The sequence below is a fragment of the Patella vulgata genome, chromosome 8 (genome assembly GCF_932274485.2).
Source record: "Patella vulgata chromosome 8, xgPatVulg1.2, whole genome shotgun sequence".
Taxonomy (NCBI): domain Eukaryota; kingdom Metazoa; phylum Mollusca; class Gastropoda; family Patellidae; genus Patella; species Patella vulgata.
The window spans coordinates 10,037,561-10,053,376 of NC_065886.2; positions in this window are offsets into that span (position 1 = coordinate 10,037,561).

Below are 15,816 nucleotides of genomic sequence, written 5' to 3' on the forward strand. Positions count from 1 at the left end.
AGTAGCTAAGTCTCTAATTCAATATCATCCAAAATCTTCAACATTGAAAACACGATTTATTTGTCAAATTAAATCAACATTCATGTTGTAATCTTACCGGAAAAAGATAGGCTTTTGATATCCAATATTTAAGACAAAATAAACATTTTACCATTGGTACACGAATCGTGTACCATAATGCGCTTCAGCCCCAGTTGTATCAAGAGACTAGAGGGACGAGGCTAGACACATTGCACCAAATCAAACGGCGTATGTAGATTGGAATAACCAGACGCTAGAAATTTGCACTCGCTTGAGACTGCTGGCTTATTTCGCCCAACATAACTGATTTGAAATTGGAGTAAAACGGAAACCATTGAATGTAAATCAGTTTATATACATTCATATTACAGTATTATATGCGTTGCGACCCATTTCTGTCCATTTCTAGGTGCCAAAAAATAGCGATTTAGCTCCTTTAAATGAGATTTTAATGATCTTTTTAAACTAGAGTACACAATGTTAGCGTGGCGTCATGAGGAGGATTTTAAAAGCATGGCAATTGAGATTGAAACAAAGACAATGTAGCTGGTCTCCATTTCGTGTGCTCATCCTCACCTTTGACGTTATAGTGCCGCAATAATGATACGATTATTATAACATTGCGATGGTCAAGGATCTATATTTTTTCCCAGATCATATATCATGTTCCTACTGCTTATCCATGTTTCCATATGACTGTCACATAATAAGATTTTGCGCGTTAAATTCACTTTAAATATGCCATGTCATTGTTGATTTATACAACTCATTCCCATCTTTGAAGTTAGCTGCAGATTGTTTGCAACATGGTCTTGTCTAATGTATATACATTTATATTCATTTACAAATATTATATGATGATGACTGCTTACCGAAGCGTAACACCAATGGTTTACAATTTGAATAGCTTATTGCGTTTTAATCGGTAGTGTTTATTCAGGTAGAAAATAACACCACTTGCATGTTTCGTCCTTATTGAGTACTCATAATGTACAGTCAACGACAGGGCCTTGGGATTTTAAAGTGTAAGCACTGACAAAATTTCTATGAATTTCACAAAGAATAGATTGATAAACAACGCTGGATGACTTGTTCAGTCAATCTTAAAGGCCTTGAGGACCTGCTTATTGATTTTGCGATGCTGTTTTCTATTCGTTACACAGGGTTAAAATAATAAAGTTCAGTATCCGAAATTATACAACCAACGATAACTGCCATTAAAATCTATTAAAATTAAAATACACGATGCGTAGTCATAATATGTTCATGTGTTACAATAATTATTTCGACAAACATTTCCTAGCAGTGACAACTAAGATTTTACTAGAGTACTGGTACTTACGTGCCTTTGAATGAATGAATGAAATGTTGTTTAATGGAACGTCAGCTCCAACCGGGCTATATTGCGCCAAACATATAGTGAATATTACGGGACAGGTTAAATTATATCACAGAAAAACATTATATGCATAAATAAAAACAATATCATAGTTAATAAAATACAACTTTTATGCATATAAATATTAAATACAAAAATGAAATATTTATATATATATACAATTAAAATTTAGGATAAAATCCTGTCTCTTTTAAAAAGTCTAATGCTTTACCATTAACACTCAGTTGGGCAAACATGTGCTGTAATGACTGGCAACGGTAATAATTTGACTAATTTTCTTGAGATGCTTGCACTCAATCAGAATGTGCTTAACTGTCAAAGGAACATGACAGTGTTCACATTCTGGTTGAGGCTCTCGCTTCAAGATGAAAATGTGGGTTTAAAAAGTATGACCTATGCGACAGCGACCCAAAACAACCTCCCCCTTCCTGTTAGTTCTATAGGAGCTTGGCCAGTCTCCTAAGAGAGGCTTTACTTGATGAAGTTTGTTTGTGTCTGCAAGATCCCATGACCGTTGCCAGCGGCCATAAATGAACAAGTTTATTGATGAATTAAAATCTTTAAAAGGTAATAAGAACGGTGATAGGGGAAGATCTAAAGCAGCTTTGGCATCAAAATCTGCTTGATCATTCCCCCTTATATCAACATGACTGGGGAGCCAGCAAAAGACGATGTCTTTGCTGTTAAACTCGTAAGATAGTAACAGACGATAAACATCTGCCACCAATGGGTGTTCAAGCTTTTTATTGTTAATTGATTGAAGCGAGGACAAAGAATCGGTAAAGATGATGTATTTTAAAGCTGATGAGGATTGGATGAACTACAAGGCTTGGAGAATAGTCTAGAGCTCAGCTGTAAAAATAGAAGCAGCAGGTGGAAGTCTTACAGAAATGGTCTCAGATGGTGTCACGGTAGCCGAAGCTACCCGATCATCATCTTTCGAACCATCTGTTTATATTGGAGCATAATCACCATATTTAGACCTTAGCTCTCGAAAGAGAGACTGAAAAACAGTGGAGCTAGTATATCTCTTTTTATGTTGTGTAAGATCGAAATCGATCTTTGGGGGAGATATAGCCCACGGTGGAGTCCTAACGAAAGGGGTATTCGCAATACTGTCAAGACTGATACCAGCCTCCGACAAACGGTTGTATGCGAATACCGAATGGTGGAGTAACTTTAGTCTTGAGCAGATATAAATGCTCATGATAGGGTATAAATATAGTGTTAAATGAAATATGATTTGGTAAAGATGCTATTTTCGTAGCATACTGCGGGGCCAGTTTATCACGTCTGTTCCGCAATGAGGACTCGTGCGACTCGACGTATAAACTCTCCACTGGAGATGTACGAAATGCTCCTAAACTGATTCTAAGTTCCTTGTTGTGTATGGTGTCGAGCTCTTTGAGATAAGACTCGCGGGCAGACCAATACACAATACACCCATAATCGAGTTTTGATCTTACTAATGCTCGATATAATCGGAGCAAGACCTTACGGTATGCTCCCCAGTCAGTAATTGATAAGACTCTCAATATGTTGAGGGCTTTCGGACATTTCTTTTTTAGGTTTTTAATGTGGGGCATAAATGATAATTTCTTATCAAATATCAGACCCAGAAATTTGGTTTCATCCACAACTGGAAGGCGAGTGCCATCCAAGTAAAGACGTGCCTTTGAAGTTAGAAATTCGTAATTGTCGCCGTTTACCTCCATGCCATACGTTGAATGTGCTGTTAAGTTTTTCACACAGCTAAAGATATGTAAACTACAGCCTTTGAATACCGATTCAAGGTAACACACTTGGTTAAGTGTTTCCTTTAAGAAAGCTCTTGGATAGCCCTATACGGGCCCAGGTCGAAGGAATTGTAGACTGTGGCGTCATTTTAGTAGGCGATTCCCAAAGTGGTTGACTGGTTTCTTCTCGCCTCAGATCATAAATATTCACTTGAACTTGGCAGAACATATCAATTTAAACTATTTCCATTTTTCGATTCTAGACCAACAATTCAACAGGAATTAACATACAATGAATTAACATGCAAAATTAATTTAAAAAAACGGCACAAGCTGTGTCGGGCGATTTTGACCAAACTTTTCAGATTTGGTCATTGGGTACCCCGTATACCCCACATGAAATATGAGGGTCACCAACCTTGTAGTTACGGAGAACCACCTATGGATATTTTAGAGCAAAATAAAACGTCATTTTTAAGAAAATAATTCCTAAATTCAAATATTTCCCATAAATTGCCTATTAAGTATTTATTGTTTTAAATTATTTTTTTTATGAATGATCTTGTTTACTACTTCAATATATATAACTATTAAATTTTTCGGAAACCATTTGAGGCTATGAAGAATTTATTTTCAGGCGTAGTTTTTTCTATATGCTAAAACATATAAATTTTATGATGCTATGTCTCACCCAGTGCGGGACTGAGGACAATTCTATTAATAATGGAAGTCGAGGACTACTAATACTAATATTTGGTTTTGACAAAATGACTGGCACGGATTTCTTCAAAATGACTTCATTTCTGACATCATTTTTCCAATAAAATCATTCATTGCCTAGATTATTAGGTCTGATAATGCTCCACGCAACCGCCTTCCAGCAAACCCTGTGTAGGGCCGGTACAGCTGATTCAGGAATTCCACAAGGATCAGTCCTTGGACCTGTCCTTTCTGTAATGTGCACTAAGAATTTAGGAGAACTAATCGATAATCATGGTTTCTAGGACAACATTCTTATACAGATGATATACAGCTGATTACAAATTACTTCCTTTCAAAAACTGTTCCACCCACTAATTATTCTAACATCAAATTGTGTACACATGACATTAAAGAAATATGTTGAAATTATATGTAATTAAGTATATGTATTTTATTTGGTACACATACACATCTGAAAAATGTATGTTCAAATGATGTGGTTGTACGAGATGCAATATTACCATGCGACACTGTGAAGAACTTGGGCGTCCTCTTAAGGTCCAATTGAAGCATGGACAGTCACATTAGTGAAATTTGTCGAAAATGTTATCTGCAGTCCAGGAACATTAGCCATATAAGACATTTAATTAGTCAGGAAGCAGCTGCTAAAATAGTATGTTCTCTGGTATTCTCAGGGATTGACTACTGAAACAGTTTGTAAGTGGCAATAACATATAGTGCCAATATTTTAAAAAAAAATGTACAAAATACCGCAGCTCGAATTGTTACCAGAACATCAAAATACTCTCATATTAATCCGGTTCTGAAATCACTCCATTGCCTGCCAATAAATGAAAGAATCATCTTCAAAAGTTTGTCTTTGAAGTATCAGTGTGTGAATGGCTTATCTCAAATATACTTATCTACTCTTATGCAAATACAAGTTTCCTAACCTCTAAGTATTGTTGTGTACATGTATATATTTTACTGTCATATTTTCATTTTTTATCATAGCTTGATAATGACTAGAGAAGCCTAGTCGAAACGTCGCTCAGTAGTAAGCAGTAATGGTATTCCATAGAATTGTGACCTGTATAATCAACTGGCGAGGTTTCGATTCTCTGGTTGTACGTGACAAGGATCGATCGACTATCCAACCTCGTGGGTTTTCTCCGGTTCCTACTGCTAAAGACCCCTACGCGCAAGCGCATTAGTGAAATACAATTGAATCATATGTTAGTTCCGAAATAAACTAGTTTGTGTCGAGTAGACGTTAAACACCATCCCTCCCTCTCTCTCTCTCTCTCTCTCTCTCTCGTATTATAATTAGGATAATGGAAATTCGGCGTTGGTACATTTTTGGGCTATCAAATACTAGATTTGAGAAACTGAAAGTAAAGTACCTTTGGTTAGTGAGAAGGTTTGGTAGTGCAGTTACGAACGTTCTCGATATATTTTCTGATAACGGTAGGGTTCACGAGAAAGTTGGAGAGGATATTTTCACACGCTCGACATTTCAGATAGTCTGCAGTTTTTTGCGCTTTATTAACCAAAAAATAAACCACCACGTCAACGGTTTGCCATGAGCGTTATCATATGTCTGTTATTAATAGCCAAGGGTATAATATGAGTATTTAAACTGCTGAAGTAAAGTTATTGATGATCAAGATTTTATTTAGATAATTCTGTGATCGGTTCATTAATCTACTTACACCTTGAGGTATTTCAACGTGTTGATTTGCAATATATACTATTCAAAAAAAGTAGGGGATATTTGATTTTTAAGTGTTATTAAAGTCACCTAATGAAACTGACGAAGAAACAAATGACAAAATGAAATGAAGTTCACATTCATCGATTTATTCCAAATGATCGTTAGACTAAGTAAGGCACAGACTGACCATTATAAGGGTAAAATGATACCCGGGGTCAAACAGCAAAGTTACCACAGCATCACAACCAAGTCAGTAACGGGTAAATCCTCCTCTGTTTGCCAAACAAGCATTGATCCGACGTGGCATACTCCTAATGAGACGTCTAAGGTCATTTTGGTCCAGATTGTCCCATTCCTGTTGCAACGCAGCAGCAAGTTCTTGGACATTGGCAGGACGTTGTTGACGTTGACGTAACCTCTGTCCAAGCATGTCCCAGACATGCTCGATGGGGAAGAGGTCGGGACTCAGTGCTGGCCAAGGTAATGTGGTGATGTTCTGTTGTTGGAGGTAACCTGTAACGATCCTGGCCCTGTGACATCTTGCGTTGTCATCCTGGAAGATGAAACGGCGGCCATGACGTCGTGCGAACGGCACAACATGGACTGCCAAGATGTTGTCCCGGTAGTACTGGCCTGTAACACGCCCTGCAACAACATGTAAAGCCGTTCTTCCAGCAACAGTGATGCCTCCCCACACCATAACATAACCACCCCCAAATCGATCATGTCTGATGACGTCAACTTCTTGGAAGCGCTCGTATCGACGACGCCACACCCTCCTACGTCTGTCCAAAAAATCAACAGTGAACCTTGACTCATCTGAAAACATCACATTGCTCCAGCGTCGATTATCCCAGTGTTGACGATCCCTACACCAACGACGTCTTGCCTGAATGTGATGATCTCTCAAACAAGGGATCACGCGAGGACGTCGGGCGCGAAGGTGACCCCTATGCAGTCGATTCCGAATCGTCTGGCCACTCACTCTCACACCAGTGTCTGTTTGAAGACGAGCGCTGATCTGATTTGCTGTGATGACACGATTTCTCAAGGCCAAGGTACGGATAAATCGATCCTGGGCTTGAGTTGTCGCCCTTGGTCGACCTGTCCTGTACAGATTGTGTATCTGGGCCATAGCCTGCTTATGACAGACTGAGAAACATTCATCGTCCGCGCCACAACCGCCTGTGTTGTGCCGATCTGTAGCATGCCAAGGGCACGTAACCTTTCATTTTGGGTAAGCCCACGCATATCAAAATTTGTTTTCTGGTCAATAAAACAATTAAACTGATGTTTCCACCCTGGAATTCAATGCCACAATGACTGTAACATTCAAAGTCAGAGTCGTGCAAATCTTGGGTTGGACCCCCATGATGATCCCAAGCATCACCTGCATTCCATGCGGTAGCTATTGGTGCGTTTGGGCGTCACATGTAACTGGAAATGTTTCTTCTGTTAGGTTCTATAGTGACTTTTTTCGTAGTCATTTGCATATTTTAGTATTATGCCCCCAAAATCAAATATCCCCTACTTTTTTGAATAGTATATATTGTAAAAACATTCGGGCCTCACGGCCCTCATGTTGTTACAATATGTTACTTAATGTCTCGCTCTCGACCATTAAACAATACATAATGTCATTATTAATTAGAAACGATATGTGCTTCAGTAGCTCACTGAAGTTCTAAGACATCGTCTTATGTCGTGAAGTGAGTAATCAACTCTCTAGAACATTGGATGGCCGATATTTAAATAGATTTAAACATCTACGAGATTTAAAACTTTAACAATAAAATGGGCAATCGAAGCTTATAGTATGCTACGATAATGAACGATCTACGTTAATTTAAGTCATAACTTCACTCAGAATAAAGTAATTTTAATGAAATTTTCAATATATTCATTTTGTCATTATATTTTTTGGGACTGTTATAGTAATAACAACCAGCTCTTTATCCAAATCTTATAGCCTACAATTTCTTTTAATATTGGACATTGGACAAAGAGTATTGGCTTGTTTTCAACTAATTCTGTTCACCATCTCAAGTAGTTAGTTATATGTAGTGATATGGATAACGTTCGACATATCTTGTTATGTACCCATTTCATCATTTCCTGGCGGGGGTCAAGAAACTTACGTTTATAATTTCATTTCGAAATAATCGGATGTTAGGTTACACAACTGGCTATGGAAATACAAATTATACATATTATCAAATACCCACATCAAATGTTAAATATCAAACTTAATTAAAGTAATACTTTTTATTTTACCAATTAAAGAACTATTCATGCAAGTTTGTTCTCGGTTCCGTATATTATTTTTATGTTAACATGAACTGACTTGGTTCCACCCCCTCCCCCCGCTACCCATCCTGCAATAAGTCTAATGACATGTATCAAGAAATTAAATACAAATACTCTTACGACTAGGGAATAGGAAACGACTAGTTAGGTGTTGTCGACTAGGGACCGACTAGTAAACTGTTTTCTACTACGGAACGAATAGTAAGATGTTGACGGCTAGGGAACGACTAATAAGATGTTTACTTCTAGGTTCTAGTACGTTGTTTATGACAAAGGAACGAGTACTAAAATGTTTACGATCAGGGGACGACTAATAAGATGTTTACGTCTAGGGTCTATTACCATGTTAATGACTAAGGAACGAGTAGTAAAATGTTTGCGATCAGGGGACGACCGACAAGATGTTTACGATCAGGGGACGACCGGCAAGATAATTACGACTTGAGACTCTTGAGATGTTTACGATTAGAAACAACTAGTAAACTAAACCAACATAGTCTACCATTTTTCGACGTCCATATTGTTTGGCTGTGGTTTCATTGATTGATTTTCGTATTTTTATTTTACATTCCAGGACGAGAGAAAATCAGAATGAACGTGTATTTATTTGTTGTAGTGATTGCTACTGTTATTGTATCAGGTAGGACAAAATCATTTTTCAGTTGATTACTTCTACCTTCCCTTCCTGGTCCCCACAGATACCTGTCTGATGACTCAGAGAAAGGTGGGGTTTACGTCCATTCGACACAAACGAGGTCATTTCGGGATTTGGGGACTAAAATTTGGTTTTATTTCATTTCATTGCACGTAGTTGTATTTTATCATTGGAAGGAAACCGGGGGCCCTGATAAAACCCCACATGGTGGAACATACAATCTTAAGAACGATACCACGCCATTTAATTGAATGACAGACCATGCGATCTAAATCGTGCGCATTAAACCATTCTGCCAACCAGATTTACGTCGGGCATCATTAATCATTATCATTACTATTTGCAACTATTTTTTGAATTTACCCTTTTTCAGCACACAGTCGAGAGCTTTCTAGCCAATGGCTACCGGAATGGGAAAACAAATGGCTACCGGAACGGGAAAACAAATGGATGGTGAAACCAAATCCGATGTGGGAAGCGGAACCGCATACATTGGGATCAGAGGTCTGTGAAGATACCAAGCAACTTGTACAGTACCAGTCTATGCAAATAAGTAACCTACAAAACTTCATAACTCTATTGTTACACAAACTTGACAGCCTAAAACTGTAAGTCAACTTTTATTACCAATTCGGTTTGGGATTTAAGCAAATTTGACATTTTTTCTATTAATTTTTTCAATGACATTTTAGAATTTGAACTGGACACGCATAGGGCACAGTCATTCTGAATTAAATGACTGTTTATTAGTTAGCGAGCAATCGAATAGGATTCACCTCTGGTCTTCAACAAGCAATCTACGTTGATATGGTGTGCATTAGATGAGTTTTAATCCTTTTTCAGCGGTTTTTGAGAACAAACTCAAAAGTTTTATTTTTTTAAAATCCTGCTTCAATTTATTAATTGATGTTTGAAAACCCGTTATATAAATGGAGTCTACAAAAACGACAATGTTATGACGATAAACGTTTTTCACAAAACCGATAACGAGTGTGCTTATAGATCATCGGATCTGTCATTGTACGAGTCAAGTGGTTTCAACCCCAAGCTTGTACGTGACAAGGATGAAGGGTCGCTTGTCCAACCTCGTGGGTCCTCTGGCTTCCTTCCATTGCTAAAACACCCACACGCAAGATAATTATTAAAATCAAACCGAACCATATGGTATTCCTGATCCTGATATGAATTACTTTGTGTCGAGTGGACGTTAACCTCAGTTTTCTCGCTTTCGACCCCGATATGCTGTATCTCGTTTAGCAGTACCTTGGGATGTTAAATCCCATTGCACATGTAGACCAAACGGACATGATGTATCTCTTAATGACGATATCTCACCTTGTACTTGATTACTAGTCATTGTTGATTTATTTTATTTTATTTTTTTTTTTCATTTTTACAGTCAAGGTTACCAATATGGTTGGAAAAAACAAATGCCCTGGGTAATGAAAAAAGGCGGCAAGAGGAACAAGAAAGATGGGGGCGAGGTAGGATTACGAACCAGAAGTGAGGTGGAACCGGTTGTTGCGAGAGTAGAAATTACTCCTTAAACAAATTTATATTAATTAATATCTATTGAACGAAGTCATAATAGAAACTACCACTTAAAGAAAAATCTATTAAATATCTAATAACTGTCTTTTTAGTATCTAACAAATGTCTAATTAAAGAATTGTAATATTAAGTAATATCTATTGAAGAACAGTCATGATAGAAACTACCAATTAAAGATACATCTATTAAATATCTGTAATATCTGTCTAATAAATATCTAACAAATATTAAATTCTAATACATATCTATTAGATATCTATTAAATGTCTAATAAATATCTATTAAATATCTATTAAATATCTATTAAATCTCTATTAAATATTTAATAAATATCTATTAAATATTTAATAAATATCTATTAAATATTTAATAAATATCTATTAAATATTTAATAAATATCTATTAAATATTTAATAAATATCTATTAAATATTTAATAAATATCTATTAAATATTTAATAAATATATATTAAATATCTATCAAATATCTATTTAATATCTATTAAAAATTTAATAAATTATTAAATATTTAATAAATGACTTTTAAATATCTAATAAATGGATATTAAATAGCTAATAGATGGATATTAAAAATGTCCTACTGTTCTGCTCCGACTGGGCTAATGAAGACATTCATACGCCAAACAGTATGCTATGAGGAAATTGTTTCCTGAACAGTAGCGCTGTGACCTATTCTTTTGTCGAATTCCAACTATCAACGGATCATTTCCGTGCGAGCCAATGTGCGCTGTATCATAAAGCCTGTCATTGAGTCGACTGGCGTGGTTTCGAATCCCCGGTTGTACGTGACAAGGAGTAGGGTCGCCTGTCCAACCTCGTGGGTTTTCTCCGGGTCCTCCGGTTTCCTCCCACTGCTAAAGACCCTTATGCGCAAGCGAATTATTGAAATAAAAATAAAAACCATATGTTAGTCCCGAAATGACCTAGTTTGTGTCGAGTGGACGTTAAACCCCATTTCTCTCTCTCTCTCTTCTGGTACAACGAAAGGACTAGGCTAATGAAGACACGTATACGCCACGCAGTATGGTTATCAGCGAAATTCTGTTCTTTACCACGTGTTAGTCCCGAAATGACCTAGTTTGTGTCGAGTTGACGTTAAACCCCATCTCTCTCTCTCTCTCTCTCTCTCTCTCTCTCTCTCTCTATTACAATGAAATGAAATGAAGTTTAACCTCCTACTGTTCTTCAAAGACTGGGCTAATGGAGGGGGCATACTCCACGCAGTTTGCTATGGGTGATATTTTGTCCGGACAGCGGCGCTTCGGCTTACATTTATTTCGAATTCCAACTTTTACATACAGGCCAATGTGTGTTAGGTTTTTCGTTCCACCCGAACGACTACACAGCGGTCCTTGTCTGACGCTACGCCGACCAACAACACTGACAAGTGGAACCCACGCTGGAAAATCCAGACGAACTTTCTTAGCCAAACGAGAGCAGCTAGCGAGTCAGTGTCTTACTCACTGAGTCACAGCGATGCTCCTGGTACAATGAAGCTTTGAACACAGCCTTTGTCTTTGAAGAACTAACAATTCAACAACCAAGTAAAACAAAATATAAAAAACTTTATAGACTCACAGAAGCAACGTTTAACAACAAGCCAACCGAAATCAACCTAACCAGAGAGGTTTATAAAAATTATGATTATATCTTCATTTCCAGAGATAATTTATTCAAGAAACAAAATTATAGCTTTTTTTATTATGAACAATAATCTTTTCCATTTTGCCCGGGGTTAATATTTATGAATATCTTTTTATTTTTGTTAATAGCCTTCTAGTGCTTAGTTTTATAACTGAAAATCTTGTATGTAGAATCCTGCTCTGTCACGGTTGGATTGGTAGATCACATGTTCTTTATATTCGCGGAATGCGTTTCAGGGCATCAACTGACATCGATCGACTTTTCCAAGTTTAGATAGGTTAATCACCTTATACTAATTATGGGAGCCACGGTGGATATGTTCAGCCGCCCTCCTGCGCTCACTATAAAATAAACAAAAACACAGATATTGGCCAATGAAATCAAGTGCCCTGCACTGCACAGGTGTAATGGTTTACACCAATTCGGATGAGTGTTTCATTTAAAATAGTGCATAACAGTACACTAATTCGGGTGTAGCGTCCCGCCTTTAGTGGTGTAAACTGACACACTAAATACAGGGCAATTTTAGACTTAAATTGTTTACACTCATGAGAATATATCAAGTGACTTGACAAAGTTGTCTGTAATTGTAGCCAGTGGTTACTACATTCACTGTATGATTAAAATTAAATCAGTCATTTTCACTCAAAGTCGCAAATATAGACCTGCCGTAAAAACGACTTTTCCAATAATCAAAAACACTCTCACTCCCCTAAGGCGCCAGTGACGTCACACATTCGAACAGTTTTTTGGGTTTTTTTTTGGGGGGGGGGGGGTTAACACCCAATACATTATGGTATGATATTATGGACAGGTTGAGTTAGTTAAGCTGTTTACATATCAAGACGTTATATAAAACAAGGAAAAACGGGTACAGAGAATAACAAGTTCTTGTATATATAAAAATATCACTTTAAAACACTGTTCGCATGTGAGAAGAGAGAGTTATATAGTGATTTGTAGCAAGTAGATAATTATAATGACGTAATGATATATAGTACGCTGTATTTATTTATTTATTTTAATCCTGAAAAATTGAAAAGTGTTTCCGGGTGTCTGATACTTAAACGGTAAAAATTGTAATCCAATTAGTGCCGTAAAGTGCATATAGTAACCATTGGCTACCAGTACAGACAATTTTGCCAGGTCAATTGAAACGTTCTTTTAACACCTCAGTTGCAGTAATTTTTATAATTTACACTCTCATATTAATTATTACACCCAAGCTATTATGGTTTCTTTTTTAGTATTGAAAACATTATTAATAACTCCTGTTTTTAATGTCGAAGACTGTGGATGATATTAAAATCAAGACTTAGTTACTTTAAATGGTGCCCACCAATTAGACAACCTTTATAAATTTACAATGAGTATAAATCTTGATGGAAATTCAATGCACATATTCTTACAAATTAGTTGAATAATGTGATTTGTTCATTTATGCACACCATCTGAATTAAGCATAATTTATTAAGATATAGCAAGCTGTCACCTTGAGGTAATGAATAGCATTGGAAAGGTTGTTATATGCAGGCTTAATATCATCGGTAACATTGTTAAAATAATTATTCATAATCAGCAATATCTGAAAAATCATCATATTAGTATTCTTTATTATCCGAGTTGATAAACATAGGACCAGTACAACTCGTTTTATTTGCCATAGCATTGTTAAAAACTTTCTAAATATGATTTATTTTTTGTTCTCTTGAATGGCCGTTGACACAAGGCAGGTGATTATAAAGACGAATGTGGACTGGGTGTCTGAGGCCAGTAAAAGTAGCCATAGTCCACGTATTTTTAGCAATTCTTTCTTTTCGATCGTATACTTGTCTCTAATATAACTCTAGGTGGAAGCCGACTTTAAGCCCCACTGACTGACTTCCCCCGTAAATACTGGTGAATATTAATGGGCCGGGACTTCAACAGGCATGACGTCACAAGCTATAGTTTCCTTTGCTGAAACAGTTGCTATTTTTCGGAAAATCGATAACGGCTCTGTGGTTAACCCGGATGAGGAATTTCAGTCGATAGATAATATATCAAATGGGTATAACACGGCACCGGCTTCCAGGAACATGCTACGTTTAATACATATCAGAATTGAATTCAGAAACATTTTCAGTGATGTGTTATAAGAAAACGTCCTACAACAAATACGATCATTTTATATGTCTCTTGTCAGTAGTGCAGCACCGAGGGGCTGGCAAGGGACAACGTATAGCCGTTCGGATGGGACGATAAAAACGAGGTCCCGTGTACACATTGGCATGCACCCAAAAGATCCATTGAGAGTTGGAATTCGATATGAGAGAAGGCCATAGCGCACTGTATGGAGTATGCCCGCCTTCATTAGCTCAGTCGGAGCATAATGGTAGAATGTTAAACCCCATTTCATTTCTTTTCTCTTTATATACCTAGTTGTAAATGGCAGAAATAGAATCTACGCCCACGAAAAGATATATTGAATCACTGCAATCTGATTAAAATACAGATCTATATTTCGTTTCGTTTTTTTTATACTTTCGATGGCCTACACTACATGAAGATCTGACAGGGGTCACGTCAGGGGTCAAAAGACCCACTCATGACCCTTTTGACGTCAGACATTTGATTAACCAATCAGCATTGATGTTACTAGTGGATTACCCACAGTTCCGTGAAAAACACGCCTAGAGCTCGCCGTAACAGACCGTTTCATTGGCTTATCCCTGACACCATTCAGAACACGAGTTAAATAACAACTCTTCCAGATCCAAGTGTAGTAAAGATAAGTAAAACGAAATTTTGAACTATAAAAACGAAACGAAATAGGATCTGTGTTTTATCCAGATTGGAATCACTACTACTTAATCAATATCACCACATCGTCCATTTTCCAGCCACAAATGACAGCCATATTAGAAATAGGTTAAACGTGTGGACACGTGATCATTTTATACAGTTGTTGCCTGCACCCTTAAGTAGAGTATCTAGTCGTTCAAATGGGTAAAAACCCATGCCCCGTGTAAAAATTGGCATGCACGCAAAAGGACCCATGTGAACACGTGATCATTTTATACAGTTGTTATCTGCGCCCTTAAGGAGAGTATCTAGTGGTTCGAATGGGTGAAAATCGATGCCCAGTGTACAAATTGTTGTGCACGCAAAAGAACCCTTGACAGTTGGAACTCGATGTAAGAGTAAATCACAGCGCCGCAAAACTTCCTTCATTGCGTATGTCCGTCATCATTAGCCCAGTATCCTAGATGTAGCCAATAAATTCAATAACGTTACAGTAGAATTGGAATTACCGTTCCGTCAAAAACACAAACAACTACAATCATTCTGAGATAAATCTTCGTTTAATTTTAATTACTATGGCCACGTGCGGAGCGGGATATTGTATCAAGCGTAATAATATAATAATTGTTTAATTAGTCATTTGTTAGATATTGAATATACATTTATTAGGAATTTCTATCATGACTTCAATAGATATTGATTAATTTAAATTTCTCCTGTCTCAGCCACCATACTAGTGTCTTGCCTCCGTCGTCTCCCTTACTTTAACCTGCGTCTTCTCCAACGCGTTCGAGAAATCCGCCGTCTTTGCCACCACCTCCGCCGTCTTTGCCACCTCCGCCACCTCCGCCGTCTTTGCCACCTCCGCCGCGCTTGCCACCCCCGCCGTGTTTGCCACCTCCGCCGTGTTTGCCACCTCCGCCTGTTTTCATCCATTTGGGCATTTCCATTTCAAAATAACTTTGGCTATAAAGAAGATAAAACATGTGAAATTATTATCATTAATACAGCATGTTTATAGTGTGCCCTTTCATATCACCGGTTCAAGGGTGCTTTATAAAGTGACAGTATCATCATAACCCATATCCCCACCCCCAAAAAAAACCAACAAAAATAAAAAAAACCCAAGGAAGATTGTGGACATGTTAACGGTTGTATACCGAGTGAGTTAAATTAAATAAATTAACGTGTTTAACGTTGTTTTCAAAATAACATAGAGATGTCCAATATCTTAAACTAAATTGTAGATTATTCCATAACACTTGGGCTTGGAAACTGAAAAA